At 46.0% G+C, this 17,279-nt stretch overlaps 2 long non-coding RNA genes across 4 annotated transcripts; one reads left to right on the top strand and one right to left on the bottom strand.

Moving 5' to 3' along the window:
* LOC135282736 (uncharacterized) lies at positions 1–16,901 on the top strand. Of its 3 annotated transcripts, XR_010348776.1 has the most exons (5): positions 1–151; positions 822–897; positions 10,159–10,222; positions 10,520–10,635; positions 13,220–16,901. It is a non-coding gene; the product is annotated as an uncharacterized LOC135282736 (long non-coding RNA). The 3 variants fall into 3 exon arrangements; XR_010348777.1 differs by lacking the exon at positions 10,520–10,635 and having other exon boundaries at positions 45–151; XR_010348775.1 differs by lacking the exon at positions 13,220–16,901 and having other exon boundaries at positions 56–151; positions 10,520–13,205.
* Positions 4,802–10,570, bottom strand: LOC135282743 (uncharacterized). Its single transcript, XR_010348786.1, has 3 exons — positions 10,501–10,570; positions 8,296–8,419; positions 4,802–4,890 (listed from the first exon to the last, which is right to left on the bottom strand). It is a non-coding gene; the product is annotated as an uncharacterized LOC135282743 (long non-coding RNA).
* Positions 16,902–17,279: the final 378 nt, after the last annotated feature.

Below are 17,279 nucleotides of genomic sequence, written 5' to 3'. Positions count from 1 at the left end.
TGGTTTGTTTCCAACACCTGGGGGGTTTTGGTGCTCTGTTGCCCTAAAGCAGCACAGATGGGGTTCATTTACCTGAATCTGACCTCTTAGGAGGGGCCTCTTGCCTCCCTGGGTAATTCAGTGCTGAGCTGGAGGTGCTCTCCTAACCCAGGTAGGGCAGGGGCTTCCTGGTGTGCATAACTACCCTCCACTTACAAAGAGAACATGAAGAAATACAAATACAGCATGGCTTGGATGTGCAGGATGTCTCTAGTTTGTGCCATGAGGAGTTTTTGCACTTGAAGTCTGACAGAGAAAACGTCACCTGCCTGCCAGAGGCAGCCGTGCTCCACCAAGGGCTTGTGTCCTGCAGGTGTGAGGCAAAAGTGTCCTTGGGAGCTGAGCTCCTGTTCCTGAGCTCCTGGAAGGAACTTGGCTGTGGGCTTTGTTTGAAAATGGTTTGAAGGGGGTTCTCTTCTTAGGTATTGCTTTTAAGCACTGCCATTAAGAGCTGAAGTGTTGCTGAGGGTTTAGGGGGTGATGGAGGCTTCCTGGAGGCCCAGTAGAAGAGGAGTTGGTGTCCTATGGGAACCTGTGCTCCTTGGAACTTACCAGGCTGGGCAGGCTTCTCTCAGCTCTGCCAGCCCTGAACACTGGATTGTCAGAGAAGCAATTCATCATTAAAGGACTTAAAAACTCCAGAAATAATACCGCTAACAAGAAAACATGAGCCTAAACAATGGGTTGCCAGTCCTCTGAGGAGTCAGGACTTTACTGAAGTGTGCAGGTTGCTGTAGGAAGACTGAATTGGTGCCATTTAATAATACCTTCTTCTCCTTTAGCAGGTAACTTGGCTCTGGACAGAGAAATGGAGGAAGTATCTGGCAGATTCACACCGTGGAGAGCAGCACTTGCTTGGTGAGTGACCTTGGCAGGGGAGGGGTGGTCACTGTCCTCACTGTGGCTGCTTTGGGGACATTAGTTTTGTTCTCCTTCCTCTGGCCTGCCTGCTGCTGAGCTTTCCCTCTGCATCTCTACTAGGAGTCTTTGGCCCAGCATTAAGAGAATGTGTCTGTTCTTAATGGAAATTGTGTTTCTGAGTGACATGGAAGGAGTTTTCCAAACTCTGCTAGTATTTCAGTGCGTGATCTGGAGCAAAACAGGCTGCCCTGCTGCACTTCGATTGATTGCTCCTGGATAAAGTGGACTCTTAATGCCTGTCCACAGGGGCGTTAAGAAATGTAAAAAGTATTTGTAAATTAAAATGCCTGAATGAAAGGCTCTGGTATGTGTAATCATAGAATATCACATTAAGTAGGAAGGCAAATGTCAGGGGAGTTCCTGGCATTCCATGGAGCCTAGCTTGTCTCGCATAAATAGATTTAATAAGCTCTGCTAGAATTGAAGACAGGTTACATTTAAGCATATTTATTGGAATTTACATAAGTATACATCAAAGAGAAAATAATGCAGGCTCTCAGTTACTTCAGTCTAGTTTTTGATAGCTAATACTTCACCCCTTCCAGCATATCATAAAGTTCCTTTTCATGGTCTCAGAAGAGCATAAGGAATTGAGTGAAAGGAGCTGAGTTGTTACTCTGTGTGATGGTCTGGGGGTTCAGGGTAGAGCTCTGTCTGTGTTTCATTGGTTTCCTCGTGCTCTTGTTATGCCTAACTCTCCAGAACCCTGAGAAAGACAAATGACAAAGCCCATCAGAACACTGATAAATGATTTTAGCATTTCCATTCAGGACTAAGCAGGGCCTTGGTGAAGGCAGAGGAAACTGCTGCTTTGGGAACAGTGATCACTCAGTGGTCCGTGCAGGGCTGACCAACCATCTTGTCCCTTTGGCTATATTTCATGCTGTTGGTGTGTGTGAGAGCAGAAGATGTGTGCTGTGCAGTCAGGAGTTACTAATGAGCAGGAGGTGAGGTGGGTTCCTGTGTCCCAGGGAAGCAGGGTGCCAAAGGGACCCTGGAGCACAGGTAGCTGCATGAACTCTGTCCCCAGCAGCCTCTCCTGCTTGCTGAGTGCTGTGTAGGAAACACTTTCACGTCAGTATTTCTGTCAGAAGAAGACACATGAGTCTTTCTCTCACTGTAAATGTCCAGAGGCCAATAATTTAATCTTCCTGTGCTAATTCCCCAGATAGTAAAATGGGGCTGCTCACCCTGCTCCCCTCTACTTGCACAAAGCTTTTTCCCTGCTGAGTGAGTGTCATGCTCCAAGAACCAGCCCTTAACACAGCCAGCTTGTACATCTTGGGTGACCTGGTCTCGTCCAAAAAGCCAAGAAGAGCCCTTGGCAATCACAGCTGGAACTCAGAGGCCAGTCTGTGGTCAGAAACAAGAGCGAGTTTTGTTCATACACAGCCAGCTCTGCCAGCTGTTTCCACACTTTAGCAAGTGTTTCCTATTCAAACAGAAAATGGTTGATGGGAACTGAACCAGATACAGCCATTCCAGCTAACAGCAAAGAGTTACACCCACGGAGAAGGTGAAAAAGATGTTAGAAGTCTCCTATGCAGTGTTTACCAAATTAGCAGATGTTTGGAATCCCTTAAGTCCTCTAACAGGCCTTTGCAAGGCAATGTTACTCTTGAGTATCATGGCTGTCCTGAAACAGCATTAAAATGAACTAATTTTAGCCTTGAATTATGAGATTTTTTTCTCAAACAGAAGGTGTCCCTGAGGACATGAGGGTAGACTTTTATTTCCAAAACGTTGCCTTTGTATATTTTAAACGGATCATCTGGATGAAGTCCTAATGGCTGGTTCAGACTGTCTGATTTATAGCAACAGCTGTTCACCTTTGGAAATGGGGAGATTCTTGGAGATACAGAACCATTTATGAACCTGATATTCCACACCAAGGTCAGGTTTTCTTGCCTCATTTTTGTACAGGTGTAAATCCAGGTAGGCTCCTGTGAAGTCAATGAAATTGTTCCATGAAAGGCACAAAAATCAGAGCTGCAGGAAATGGCAGTTATTTCTTTCTCCAGTGGACTGAATTTTAGAACCCATAGTGATTGGAGGTGATTAAGGTTGAGAAATGTGCCTAAGGAGTGATGGGGTGTTCCTGCTGAGTGATTGGGAAAAATGTGGATTCTTGCATGATGCCTGGGGAGCCATTTCTTCATATGGCAAAAAAAGATGGCAATCAAAGAGCCCAAAATTAGGAAGTAAAAAAATGAAAGAATAATGAAAGGGGGAGATACCTTGGACCTTTGAAGTATTTAATCCCTATATTTCAAAAGGTAGGATTCCTACTGCTGAAACTTCCTGCAAAAATTTCTTTGATTTTCAGTGTTGAAGTCTGGAAAAAATAATTGACCATTCTGGGTTTAAAAAAAAAATTAAAACAGCCTTCAGACAGCTGTATCAATATATTTTTTACATCTTGAGATATTTTTATTATTTTAGCTACACTTTGCCAGAAAAAAAAGCTTCAGGATTTCCCATGACATTTTTGTGTTTTGACTGAGCAGATCCTTTTGGGTTTTGCTTGAAAATTTGTAACTTTTTGTAAAAGAATAGAAGTTCCTTCAGATTTTGTAGAAGCTGCAGCTCTTGTTTATCTTTGGGGACTTACTTATGCTTTTTTAGGTGTTGCTGGAGCAATAGTATCCAAATGAACAATCAAGGCTGTATAACTTTATTATTACCAAACCTGCTGTATTTCACACATTCGCACTCTCCTCACCTCCAGCTACTCAATCCATCTCTGTGTCTCCATATACTCTTAGAGCTGAGCTGTTGATGCCAGCTCTGATTTAAAATGCCACGATGATTAAGTGTCCTCCATATTCCACTAAATGGAATAAATAACATTATAAATTCAGTATGCAATTGTCTGGCTTACAACACTGAGCTTAATATTTAATACAGCGTAATGGACCTGATTTCCAGCTACTAGATGCCTTCCCTTAACTTGCCTCTCCAGTCATCACTATTTGCTTAAAATATTGTTCCAGCTGAAGTACAGCAGGAAAATTCCTCAGTAAAACTGAGGCAGAAATGAGACATGAGGAACTGCTTTGTGCTCCTGGGGGAGGCTCCAGCCCTGTCAGGAGTGCAGGCGTGGGCTGTGTTGACGTCATGTCAAAACTGTGGTACCCCAGCCTTGCTCCTGAGTGCACACAAAGTGTTGTTTCCCATTTGGATCGTGGTGGCCACGTGGTCCTGGAGGAGAAACAAGAACAAAAGGTGCCTGAGCTCTGCTGACATTAGTGTGGGTCCCAAAGGATCTGCTAGAGGTAGTGCTGCTCCTTTGGATGGATATTTGTTTGGCAGAGTTATAATGTGCAATCAAAAAATGGAGTTAAATCAAAGACCCGGGACTCTTCCCAAAAATAAAATCAATGGGAAGAATTCACCCTGGTATCTTTTAAGCAGTCTGGATACAAAGCAAATTATTCGGAGCTGGATACTGCCTGCCAAAACCTGCAGCTTTATTCATCTGAAATATTCCAGCGTAGGAAAAGGCAATTCAGGACTATTCTCTGCTTTGTCTGGTTTAGATCTCAAACTCCCAAGGGCAGGGGCTGCCTTGCAATGCCTGACACTGGGACCTTAATGCTGCTCCAGCTCATCCAGTACAGGGATAATGAAGTGAGCTCCTTGCAGTAATTTGGTCTTGCTCTGTAGGCCAGGGCAATAAGCAGTCATTTTAAGACCTCAGAGATTTGGCTTCCAGAATACCTGATGATGGAGTTTTATAGCCAGTTTTACTGCTGCTGAGTTGTTGTTAGCAGAGAACTAATCTGAATGCATAATATGTGGAATACAGTTTATATCACCTGGCAAATTTATGCTTCAGCTTCTCATCCAATCCAGAGCTAGAAACAGGATGATTTGTAGGATCTCCATGGTCCAACACAAGAAATTCCTTGGAAAGGTTCAAAATTCCATCTAAAATCAGAGTGGAGGGGTTTTTAAATGCCAGGGTTTTTTGGTTTTTTTTCTGAGTTGCCCTGGATTTGCACAGAACTAGCAATGCAAAGGCAAAAACTAGCTGGAAGTGTAACTGGGAAGAGAACAGAGAAAGCTTCTCAAGGGGATTTTTTTCCCTTGAAAATAGGCGAGGAATTAGATATGGTTGCTTCAAATATCTGATGAACAAAGGAGGAAAGCATGAACCTGGGAGCTGGCAAGACAGCCAGGTCAAGTGTCTGCTGGCATTAATATGATCCAAACCACTGGGCCTATCCCAAAAATTATTTTGCTGCTGGTTATTCTGGGACCAGGCTGTGATGGGAAAATTCTCCTCTGTCAAAACATGCCTGAACTGACTTTCACTGCTGGACAATCTATGTCTTTGCTCTCAGTGCAAATTTATTCTTAACAAGGTTGCACTGGTGCTTTGTTCTTTGATAAAGGTATTTTACATGTCTTAGGTAGGGTTGTCTATGCAGGAAAAGGAAATTTGAGATGTTTAGTTCTTCCATATTTTCTTATATTTGTCAAAGAAGGGTGCCAGTGAGCTGGAAGTTTGGTACCAGGAGTCTGATCCAACCTAACTCCCAGAAAATTCTGTAACTTCAGTAGGATTTTTTAGGGAGGATCCCTCGTTGGAACACTTAGGCTGCTTCAGATTAGCCCTTGGCTGGAATGTAAATCCTCAGAGAAGTTGCAAGGAAGATGTAAGGGCCACTTCCTTGGAAGACCTTTTTCCTCACTGCTTAAGGATTTCTAAACATACAACACCGTGTCCTAATTGCTTACAAATTACTGGGTTACCACAAATGCTTGCACTGGAGGTGTCAGGAGATGCTGGTGGCTTTTCCTTGTTATGATAACAAAGTGCATGTTCACAGCCACATCCTCTCCATAAAGGGACATAACACTCAGAGAACTCTTACATTTCTAGTTGTGCCAGACACTCTGGGTTTTGCTGCTGTATCACCATGTATCTTAACAGTGTCATTCTCTCAGAAATAGCTTTATACTGCTGGTCTCTAAAACCCCAAGGTAACCCCACTCTGCAGCCAGCACTAAGGGGGACAGAAATCCATCAGGATTTCAATCCAGGGCATACCTGGGAAACGTGAGCATGATGCAGTGTTCCCTGTGCCTGGCTTGTTCCTTGTACAGCCACACTGAACTCTGTTAAAAAATACTATCCATCATTACCAGCAGCTTTCCTCTGCTCTTCTCATGTGCCCCCTCCATTGCTGTCTGTGTTTATAGCCCCAAAATGCAGCCAAGGGCCAGAATTGTTCCAGAAGTACAATGTGTTCATGCATTGCTTTGGATGAGAGATGGTAGAGTGGTGCCACTATTTTTCCAAGTATTGAGAACTTTTCAGCAAGCTCTGTCTGGTCGCTGTGGTGAGGTCAAAGCATTGGCAAAGACAAACTCAAAGATGTCTTGCACCATTTCTCAATGTCTGTGGTTGGTTGGTTGCCTTTTAAAGTGTCAGCTCTTCCTGCAGAATGGAAACAAGGTTTTGTCTAGGAAACATCCAAATGCCTTTTTTTTTGGCCCTTGGGAAACCTTTTGAAATCTTCCAGATGAAAAACAGAAAACTCCCCAGGCCTGAGTATGTGTATTTTTTGGTGCTTCACAACTGCTGAGGGCTAAAAAGCACAAGGAAGTGCAGGGATCTGTGCTGGTAGGGTGCAATGGTAGATGAAGATGCAGCAGTGTCTTGCTTTCAGCCCTCTCCTACTGCCCTCCAAAAGAAGCTCAATGGCAAATTTGTCTTCCAAGCCACAAATGAGAAAATGCAGTGCTTCATGTTTCCTGTACTTTACAGTAAGTTTACTGTAGTTGATCAGGTCAATTCATCTTGGCCCTGCTTCTTAGAATGCTCCCTGGTACATATTCTCAGAGGAAAAGCCACCTGTTTTTCCAATCTGCTGCAATATCTACATTTCAAAGAGGGGAATCTTGTATGGATCCTGCTCCTGTTCTGAATTGCCTCCATGTATTGGGATGACAGTTTTGCCACATCCCAGTCAGTCTTTTATAGGTGCAGAAACTACAAGAAAGTCCCTGGAGTGGCAATTTGGTGAGGGCTCTTCTACCACTAGGGCTGCATTACAGGGCATTTCTACACTGCTTTTGTCAGCAGTCACACTGAAAGCTGAGCAAGGGAAAATCCCAGGCCAGCTGGACTGAAGGAGCTTTTTGTCCCTGCAAGGCTGAAGGAAGCAGTGGATGAACTGGATCTGAGTTTGAGCTTTAAAGATTTCCCCACATAATAAAAGCTTGCAGATCTGCTTCACCAATTGCTCCTCATACATCCTGGCTTGGTTCTTTTGGAGGGCAGCAAGAGCAAGTAACTTTGGGTGTCTTGGAGCATCTCTAGGACACCTGGGGCTCCTCATCTCTGTGAAAACAGGAGGTTGTCTGCTTAACAACCTGTGCATGTGACATGGCAGTCGTGTGGCCTGTGGCACTGCTGGGTTCTTTTATGAGCCACAGGAATGAAGAGCTCTGTGCCATGCAGGGCACTGGAGTCCAGCTGGTTGTGTCAGCAGCCTATCTCAAATAACAGCCAGAGCAGATGGCATTCCAGTGGAAACTCCTTTACAAGGAAATACTTCGGATTCCAGATGTTTGGGATTTTTCTGCATATTTGTAAAGTTAATTATGCTGACCAAGTCCTACAGGAACTTTTTATCCATGCAAAGTTTTTGCTTTTAAACTGTACTCAATTTTTTGTGAACGTTGGTTGCTGTCCACACTGCAGCCTGGAAGTCCTTGCTGGTGACAGGAGAAACTGAATTTGCAATGATTCAATCTTGCAATGTGCTGGTAGCAGTTTAAATGATTTGTGTACTCCCATTAACCAAGTGACAGAGCCAGTATTTCTCTTCCCCCACCTTCCATTTCAATCATAGCTTATTGCAGGGAAAAACCTTCTTGTTTTGTCCCTGAGAAGGCAGGGGAAAAGGGTTTGTGTTTCTGCTTGCTTAATTGGGAAAAGGGATTTTATGTGGCTGCTGCACTTGCTGCCCTTATTACACGAATTATTCCTCTGTAGATTTGAGAGCATCCTCTGAGCAGTGAGTCATAAGACACAGCAGACTTCCCTGGAGAGGCAGATGCAGACAGCCTTATCCAGAGCATCAGCTGTGCCTTTCTTCTCTTTTCACAGACAAAGCAAAGGCCCACGGGGGCATCCTGCCTCTCTGCAAGCACTGAGCTTTGTCTTCTAAGATCAGCCACCTAAAGACTTATCTGTTTTTCAATCTATTTGGATGAGATTTTATTTCTTTCTGCAGTCCCTGCCCATTTCTGCCTTAAAACCATCACTGTTACCCCATTGCATAACTTAAAACTTTACTGTCCATTTCAGGAGATACTTACCTGTCTCCTTATCCTCTGCCTGTCTAAAGCACCAACACTCAGCTTCTCCACGTGGTTGCTTTGGTAGGTGCTGTGACTTTGGCCCAGTGGTCTTTCAAGAGGTGCACAGTACACAGTCTGAGGGCTGAAGAAGTTTGAGCAGTGTCAGAAGTCAGATATCCTTTCTCTTGGTTTAGCACATTTGCCAGTTCTCCCTGCCCACAGACCCAGAGCATCAGCACAAACATCTCAGTAAATCCCATTCCTTGCACAGCATTTCAAAAGTGCCCTTAATGCCACGGGAAATTGGCTCTGCATGTGTCCAGAAGGGGATGGTTGTGGCTGGATCACACATCCAGCCCCTGGCTTTGCTCATTTGCACCAGCTTCTGGACACATTGATGGGCTTGAAAAGCTCCCCAGTCCCCCAGTGCCCTTCTCTTGTGCTGGGCAGACAGGAGGATCAGGAGAGGCTGTTCCTTTGAGGGGGAGAGCAGGAGTGCAAAATGAGCAGCCCACAACCCCCGACTGGCAGTACTTCATTCAGGAACACTTCTCTCTCCACAGGGGCTGGTCTGCTCTCTTTATCCACCCCCTGACATGATCCTATATCCAGGCACTTAAGAAGAAGAAAAAAGCAGCAAAACTGAAAGCTGCTATTTTTAAACTCTGCCCTTGGCTCTTTGCAGCACTCTGCTTTCCTCCCTGTGATTCAGTGTTCTTTTGAAAACTAGGCACCAGGGCCCTGTGGTTTCCTGGTACTTGGAACATAAAATCTCCTAATTCTTCTCTCACAGCAAGCTTCAGAGGCCAGGGAGTGATTGATATTTTCTATCGCTTCATTAATAGTCACGGCACAGTAGTTTCCTAATCTGTTTTTGCACTGCTTTTTATTTTGAGTAATTTGTCTTTCAAATTTCCTCAGCCCTCCATGTCACACAAAGCGACTGCTGTTTGCTCCCCTCCTGCCTTTTAACAGCTGGGTTGAGACTTCAGGAGCTGGGGAGTTGTGGGTCCTTCCTCAAGGAGCTTCCCCATGTTTGTTTTAATAAGCCTGGCAAATAATCCTGAGGGTATGTCCCAGAGTGATCCAAATCCCTGGGAAAGGAGAATTCAGCCCAATTCCTCAGAGTCTCTGTTCACCTCCATCACTGTGCACAGTGAGAAAGGTTGTGCCATAATCCATTTTCCCAGTTTCATGGCCAGCCTTGGATCTCCCCTTCTTCAAAGTGAACCTGCTTTGGAGTCCTGTGTTTGGCAATCAGCATGGAGAATCTGCAGTGTCTGAACTGTTTTTCTGTGCTTCTTACATACCTCCACCAGTCAATTCTAGTCAAGTTCAAAACCTGATATTAGACCTACTTCTGTGGTGATGCTCAGGGCACAGGAACTAAACAAATCCCTGGCAGAGAAAGGAAAACCTGGGATATCTCCTGCTGACCATGCCCACACCACCACATCTTCAGGGATAAAGCTATGCTGGATAAAGGCAGAAAATGCACTGGGACCCATTTGCAAGGGGCTTAGGGAGATGGGGGAAAACAGGAGGGGGGCAGCTGTTGTGAGCCAGCTCCTCCCTGCCACACTGCCTTGCAAACACCTGGAAGCTTTACCTGCACATGAGCTGCTGTCCCAGACTGAACAGTGCTCTGTGCAGCTGGGGCTCTCTGGCATGACTGCAGGAATCCTGAACTCGCTGTAAACTGCTTTTTCATTCAACCCAACTTGCAAAAAGGCAGACAGGCTGTAGTCTAAACACCCCAAGAGTCTGTATTTGCTTTGTTCCAGCACACTCTGCTCTCCTGTGATTTAAAACAATGTGTCTTTGTGCTTATCTTCTGGGCTTGGCAAGGCAGGATTTACCTCTGAGTTTTTGTCTCAACAGGAGAAATTGCTGTCTAACAGATCCTTTGTGGACTTCCGACCAAAACCATCCAGTGCAACATATGGTAAGTCATTCAATGTTTATAAACTCAGACCCTCAACTACAGCTATTTATGGTGGAAACTGGCATATCAATAGTTTCTTTTTGGTTACAAGGGTAATGAATTCTGGCTTATGTTTTTATGACATCTCAGTTTGGGTTTCTCCAGACCTTCCTTTTAGATTATAATGCCTTTGACTTTACATTTGTTCCTTCTGGTGCCTGCCACAGCAGCTTAGCACTGTGGTGTGTCAGCAAAGGAAGAATCTCAGCCACATTCCCCTTGCTCCAAAACACACAGACCTTATTACTTCTGTTAAAGGGGAAGGTTTGTGCCCTGATGTGACATGTGGCAACAGCGTGTGAGGCTTTGGATGGTCCTGTTACTGCACTGATATATCCATTCTTAGTCATGTCCTCCTGTGATGCAAGAAAGGGGTGAGACAGTGGATAAATGAGCATGGCTTGTGGGGTGGCTTTGTTTAAGTTCTCTTGGTCTAGCCATCAGCACTTGAGTGATGCCTGCATTGGAGAATATTGGGATTTATTGCAACCTCAGCACGTGGGAGGGATACACTGTGCAGTGGTGGAGAGAAGCTGTGCTGGCAACCTCTGGGCTAGTGCAGAGAGCAGGACTGGGTCTGCTACCAGCACACTTCTGTCACTGCAGCTCTGCAGCTTTCAGCCTGTGGTGTTGCTCTCTGCTGGGTGGTTGTCGGGCACTTGTACAACTTAATTCCAGCAGAGGATTAGGAGATGGCCAGAACTCAGAGTTGGGAAAGGGGCCCTGGCATGGAGTTGCTGTTAAGCCATGGCCTTCATGTTTCCTGTTGGATTTACTGTTTTGCACTTGGGATAAACCCCTCCCCTCTAACTGGCAGATTCCTGCATTTCTGAGTTCTGCCTAGTAGCAGAATTGGACTGAGCAAAATACCACAGGAAGGACAATGCTGAAAGAAGTATTTATTAACTCTATTACCAGAAGCAGAATGGTAGGCAGCATATCCAGCCCAGACACATCTAACCAAATTTAACTGAAGGTCATGAATCAGCAGAGGTTTTCTGACTACATGCCCAACAGATGTGCTCTTGCCTGACCGTATCCTATCTCAAATGTACATGTTGCCTTACTGAACTCAGCATTTTTCTCTTCCAATCACCCCTGTTGAAATTCAGTGAGGTGCTAAGAAGCCAAGAGTTTCAAAGAGAACGAGGAGTTTTTAAAGTTTCATCTTGGGATAGTTTGAATCTTTTCAGCAAGTATTTTCCACCTGAAATTTTGTGTCTTGCAATACCTGGGGATGGTTCTGCAAGTCACCTTGGACATGCAGCAGTGAGGTCTTTGGTCCAAAGTCTCCTGGAAGTGTGTGGCAGTTTGCCCAAGAACAGGGACGGGCAGTTTCTCTCTCTTTCAATTTCAAAAGCTAGCAAAACCAACATGACAAGTTAAAGAACATGTCATATCCCACTGCTCTCTGTGCATGCTTATCCTTAATGATGTGCTTTTAAGGATCTTGGATAAGAACCAAAAGGAGAGCTTTGAAAACTCACTCATACAGAATAATTGTATTTAACCTATGCTGTCAGTTCACACCGTATCATCTTCAAGAATAATAAATAAGCAGTCAGCATTCTTACAGTAACCTCTCAGTACTCAGTACCAGGAGGTGAGGGGACATGTGCCTCCCCAGACATCAGGTGGGCCCTGGGAGGGTGGGAGTGCTTAGTTTGGGTTTTACACTTGACGGTAGCAGTGGGGGGATGAAGTTAAAATGCAATCATTCTGAGTCAAACAGTAAGGCCTAGGAAAACAGATGTGGGATGTGTGCCATGAGCCAAGATCAACTTCACAAAACTCAAAAGATTACCTCTACAAAAACTGGAGGGGGGGTGGAATTATCCAGTCAGGGTTGTGATGGATGGGGGCATGGAAATAGTTCAGGAAAGTCAAACAACAGAACCTGCAGCACAAAAATGTTAACTTTGTGGTGTTGTTATTTTGTCATAGGTAGGAAATTCTTTCAATAAGATATGAAGGGTATTCATTAGTATCTTCCTCTGCCATAAAATGGGGGAACAGAGGCTTTTATTTCTCTGAAGTGCTTCTGCACTATCTCAAGAGGAAAACTGCCTTCCTCTTTAAAATTCTGAGCATATAGGGCTAATCAGAGTACAACACTTTGAGACCACTAAGCTCACCCCAAGTCTTGCAAACCAGCTGGGCACTAGATTGTATTTAGCTGTTCTGCTTGTGGCCTGGCTTCTGCATCCAGGTTGTCTCTTATGGTGCTGCTCTGCATCGGGTGTCTCCCTGCACTGGCTCTTACAGCCCTGGAAGAGTGGCCATGGAGACAAAGCACTTCCCAGCTCAGCTGTGAGCACAATTCTGGCTGCTGCATCTTGTCAGAGTGAGAGGAGGAGAGACCCCTGTGCATCTCTAAGCCCTGTGCTCCTGGGGCTCCAGGCAAGAGGCTCAGAATGAGTTTTGTTTGCTGTCTGGGAGCCTCAAAATCCTTTGCACTTAACTGCAGGCTGTAAAACAGGCTGGGGAGACACTGGCTTCTATCTGTTTGTCTCCAGAGGTAACCACTGTTCATACAGTGCTAGCCTCTAGCTCTTAGGATGAAATTCCCTTTCCATGCCAGTAAAGCAGCAGCTCCAGCCTACAGAAAACTCATTTGCCATGGTTCTGCTGGGGGCTTATTTTCCTCCACAGTAGCACCAGTGTCTGGCTGGAAACCATGGCAGATGAGGCTCTCAGTAAAACCCCTCATCCCTCACCAGAATGCAAGACAATAAGAGCTGCATCTCTAATGGACAGGCTCATATCTCCCTCTGAGGAGAACCATTACAAAAATATTTCCCAGATATTTGGCTGGGCATTTCACAAAACTATCCAGTTTCATGATGCTAATTTTCCCATTGTCTAGACAGTTGCAAATCCAGACAGCATTATCAGTGTGAACCTACTGCACACACACAGACACACAGAAGCCCATTTTCCTGCCCATGGCTTTTACAGGTATGTTCTTGCTCATGGTGGTCACCTTCTGAATTGCTCCCAAGTGCCTGGACAAATCCCATAGGGATCTCATTCCTCCTGCAAGGCTGGCATTTGGTTCAAGCAGCACTGACCTGTGTGGATGCTCTGAAGGTTGAACTAGAGGGAGGACCTAGCCCCTCACTGCCTACCTTCTCCTGCAAGGAAAACAAACTGTGCTCAGGGTTGGGCAGTGCTGTGAGCCAAGCCTGGACATCCCTCCTTGGGACAATCTCCTGCCACAGTGGTGTTCCAAGGATGAAGGTGTTCTTTTGTGGCTTGCATGCTGGAATTGTTCATGGAAAGATATTCTGGGGCAGTAGGCCCTGCCAGTCTCCTGACAATAAAAAGGTCTGTGGGCATTTGTTCCCTCTGTCTGGCTTGAAATGTTAAGACCCATGTGGGGGAACAGCACATTCTTGCTCTGCACAGCAAGGGTGCCAGCCCACACTTTGTCAGGCTACCTTCCCAGACTTTGGCATCATCAGTTCCTGTATTTATAGCTCCTCTGTAATAGCAAGGGGCAAAAACACAGCAGCAGGAGCTGGATTTACAAATAACTTCTGAATGAAGATGCTTAGCCAGCAGCAGCATCTCCTGTTGTTTCTCTTATCTAACTTGCTAAATTCTTCACCTTCTTCCCAGCACCTCTTTCCATATGTGCATGGTTTTCCTGGGCCACCAAAGTGGGGGTAGCCCCTGCCTGCTGAGCTGTACCTGGCTCTGACCACATTTCTGTGGAAGGCCCATGTGAAATATGAAGGGCTTGCCTGCAGCACCCTTCCAGCTTTTTTGGAGGGTACAGGGACTCACCCTGTGTTTGTGGAATGTGAATCTTGCCAAGCAGCTCTTGCCTGTCAGTGACTGAACAGCAATGACCTTGGTCTTTCCCTGGTGAGGGCTCCACCCAGGCTGGATCATTTGTTTCCAGGAGCCACCACTGGCTTCTAAAGGTGAACAAAAGGGAATGAACTAAATATTGTGGAAAATAACCACAATGTGGTGGTTCCATCTTCTGACTCAGAGGTGTCTGTTACCAGAGCCTGGGAGGTGCAGGCAGAGAGAACCCAGTGGGATCTGAGCAGGGCTGAGATAATGTTCCAGACAGCCAGTCCATGCAGGAGTGGAGGAGGAAGAGGGCAGTTCTAGGTCAAAATCTGTGAGGCTTTGCAGTGAAAGTGTTGGGAAGGGAGGGCTGGAAAAGTTCTTTCTTCCTCCAGGATAGCTGTGGTCTGTTCCCCAGCTGAACTCTCACTCTTTGTCTGCTCTAATCCACATCTTCCCTCTGCCAGCTGGGTTTGTTTTGCAAATGCAAATCTGATCTTCTTAGTTTGTCCTGTGTGTCTTGCTCAGTTTTCACTTTGTCCAAGTTTCCACCATATATACTTTAGAGCAAAGCATCCTACTTGCCCCTTTGTGACTGAAAGGGGAAAGTATTGTGGCTCTAATAATAGCAGAAATCTTCTAGTCCAAAGTATTTTTTAGAAGGCTGGTTACATCAGCAACTTTACTACTGCAACTCTCATTGTGATGTTTGACTTATTGAAAACTGAAAGATTCAGCCCCATTCAAGTTTTATGTCCATGGAACACACCCAGCTCTAGGGCAGTGGCCAGAACAATGTCAGCATGAACAGAGAGCAAAACCCAAGAACTTGGTTAGATTTTTAGACTTGAAATGCCCTTTCATATTTTGAGATACCTGTGAAATGCAGGTAATTGGTCATTCTCCCCATTCTGAATAAAGTGAGGAGAGCAGACATCTACTTAAATTTTCTTGGAACAGATCTGCAGATGAGTCTCTGACAGACTACTTGAAACCACACTAACATCACTCTGCAGGCCAGAAGCACATACCAGGCCCTGGGATTTGTGGGGCTGTCCTGCTCTGCCACAGCCCTCTGGCACACTCTAGAGTAAGTCACTGGCTTCAGAGGAGTGAAAGGGAGTTATTTACCCAACACTGGTTGCAGTGGAAGGATGTGAGCTCAAAAAGTGTTTGAGTAACAGGTGGCCAGCAAAGGTCATCAGAAAGACAGGTCCAAAGGCAACACTTTTTTAACAGGTGTTCACAAGCACTGTTGAAAGAGACTGTAGTGACTTTTCTAAGGCTCTGATATCCCTGAGGAAACCCCCCTTTGGCAGCAGCCTGGCCTTATGTTTCCCATCAATTGTAGCTTTGTCTCTTCTGAAGCCCCCTGCTGCCAACGAGCAAACAACTGGCTGAGACAAGATGTGTGGAAAATATTGCCTGAGCTGGAGAGGTAATGGCAAATCCCATGCCAGGAGGAATAATAAAAGGAGATCATTGATATAACTGTGCTAGTCTCAATAGGTTTTCCACCAGGCATGTGGGAGCACCTATAAAGGAGGCATTGTCTGTACTGTCACTGAAGGGAAACAGGAGAAATGAGCTGGAGCAGGTGAGGGAAGGGTGGGTGTGCCTGGTGAGCAAAACTGATCAGTATCAGCAGAAAGGGAAGGAGTGGCTGTGAGTGCTGAGGATCCAAAGGTGTCCATCAGGCTGCTGTTCATCAGCCAGACCCCTGCTCTCAGTCCCCAGTGATAGGCTGGGACTTGAACTGCAGGTTTGAGTCCAGTGGCTTCAGTGCATCTTGCCCAGAGCCCCCATGCATGAATGCAGACTTTGCATCTGCAAACAGTGCAGGTTTATCAGTGTGCAGGATCTGTGCTGTGGTGTTAGCAGGGCCTGGCCACGTGGAGATTTTAAGGTCACTGCACCTACTGAATGTGTTTGTTTCTAACAGAAATGCAGAGTTAGGCCTGTGTTTGAGAGCTGTTGCAAATGTCACCCCTGCAAGTGATACAACGCAGAAGAGATTCCTTGAGGGTTGGGTATTGCACTCCCTCCCCAGGATCTTCCTGTGACACTTCTACTGGGCAGGAGGCAGGGCAGCTTCAATGAATATGGGTATTGGTTGTCTCTAGGGACTTCACAGAAACCTCTTCTGAAACCCCACTTACAATCTCAACCTGATTAAAAGGCATGGGGAAGGGTGTATCTCACCAGTATAGACACCCCAAGGCTCTGAACATTTGCAGACAGGAGCACCTCTTCTCCAGCCTCTCTCCCTTTGCTTCCTTGGCTGCAGATAACAAGTGCTTTGGTTCCAGTTTGCCTGATTCTTGGAAACCTGAGGCAGACAACAGCCTGCTCTTTCAACATGCTGTAGAAAAAAAAATTAAAGGTGTGTGGGAGGGAGGAGGAGAAGAACTATTTCCTGCAGTGAAACTTGATCCTTTTCAACTTAAAAATAGGAGGAAAACAAATTCCTGTGGGACCTTCTATAAAAGAGTTTGATGGTTGCCTACTCCCAGCCCCACCTCCCAGAGCTCCCCATTTGTGTGATGCCTTGGAAGGAGCCCTCCTGAGCACAAACCCAGATCTGTGACTGCTGGGGGCAGCAGCTCTGCTCCACGGTGGGGGTCAGCTGCAGGGGAGTGTAATGCTCTGTGACAGGTAGCAAAGCCCAGGATTAAGTGTTCTTTGTGTGGACCTACCATGCAAACAGCTTTTCCTGGGCCTCTTTTTCTTGCTGTAAATTTTGTCCAGACCTCTATAAAGGTGCAAGGAATTGCTGAGCATTTTTTCAGGCTGTGCCAAGCCAGGAGCCCCCAGGAGGGATCACACAAACAGCAGCCAAGCCCCCATCTGTGCTTGCATCCCCTCGTGGTGGCCCTGTGAGCTGTAAGCCTCTGTGCATGGCACCTGGAGGAGAGGAAGCTCTGGGCACAGCTCATCCAGGCTTGATTGCTTGATCAGAATCCAGCACCTCAGAGCCACAGTCATGTCCCTGCTCATCCCTGCTGCTGGATGTCTGCTCTCCCCTCCCCACCCATCCTCTCACTCCTTCCTGCATCACCACCTGATTCCAGGGCTGAGTGGCAGTGCCACAGACCCCAACAAAGCAGCCTGTCCCCTCTGCCCCCCGTGATCTCCCTTGTCAGTCCTGCTCCTTTTGCTTCACTTTCTCAGTCTTGCTCTCCTCTCCCTTCTACATCCTCCCTCCTTCAGCACTCTG

This window comes from Passer domesticus, chromosome 17 (genome assembly GCF_036417665.1).
Source record: "Passer domesticus isolate bPasDom1 chromosome 17, bPasDom1.hap1, whole genome shotgun sequence".
In the NCBI taxonomy this organism is placed as follows: Eukaryota; Metazoa; Chordata; class Aves; order Passeriformes; family Passeridae; genus Passer; species Passer domesticus.
Note: the sequence above shows the minus strand (reverse complement) of the source record. Positions and strands in the feature narration are given on the sequence as shown.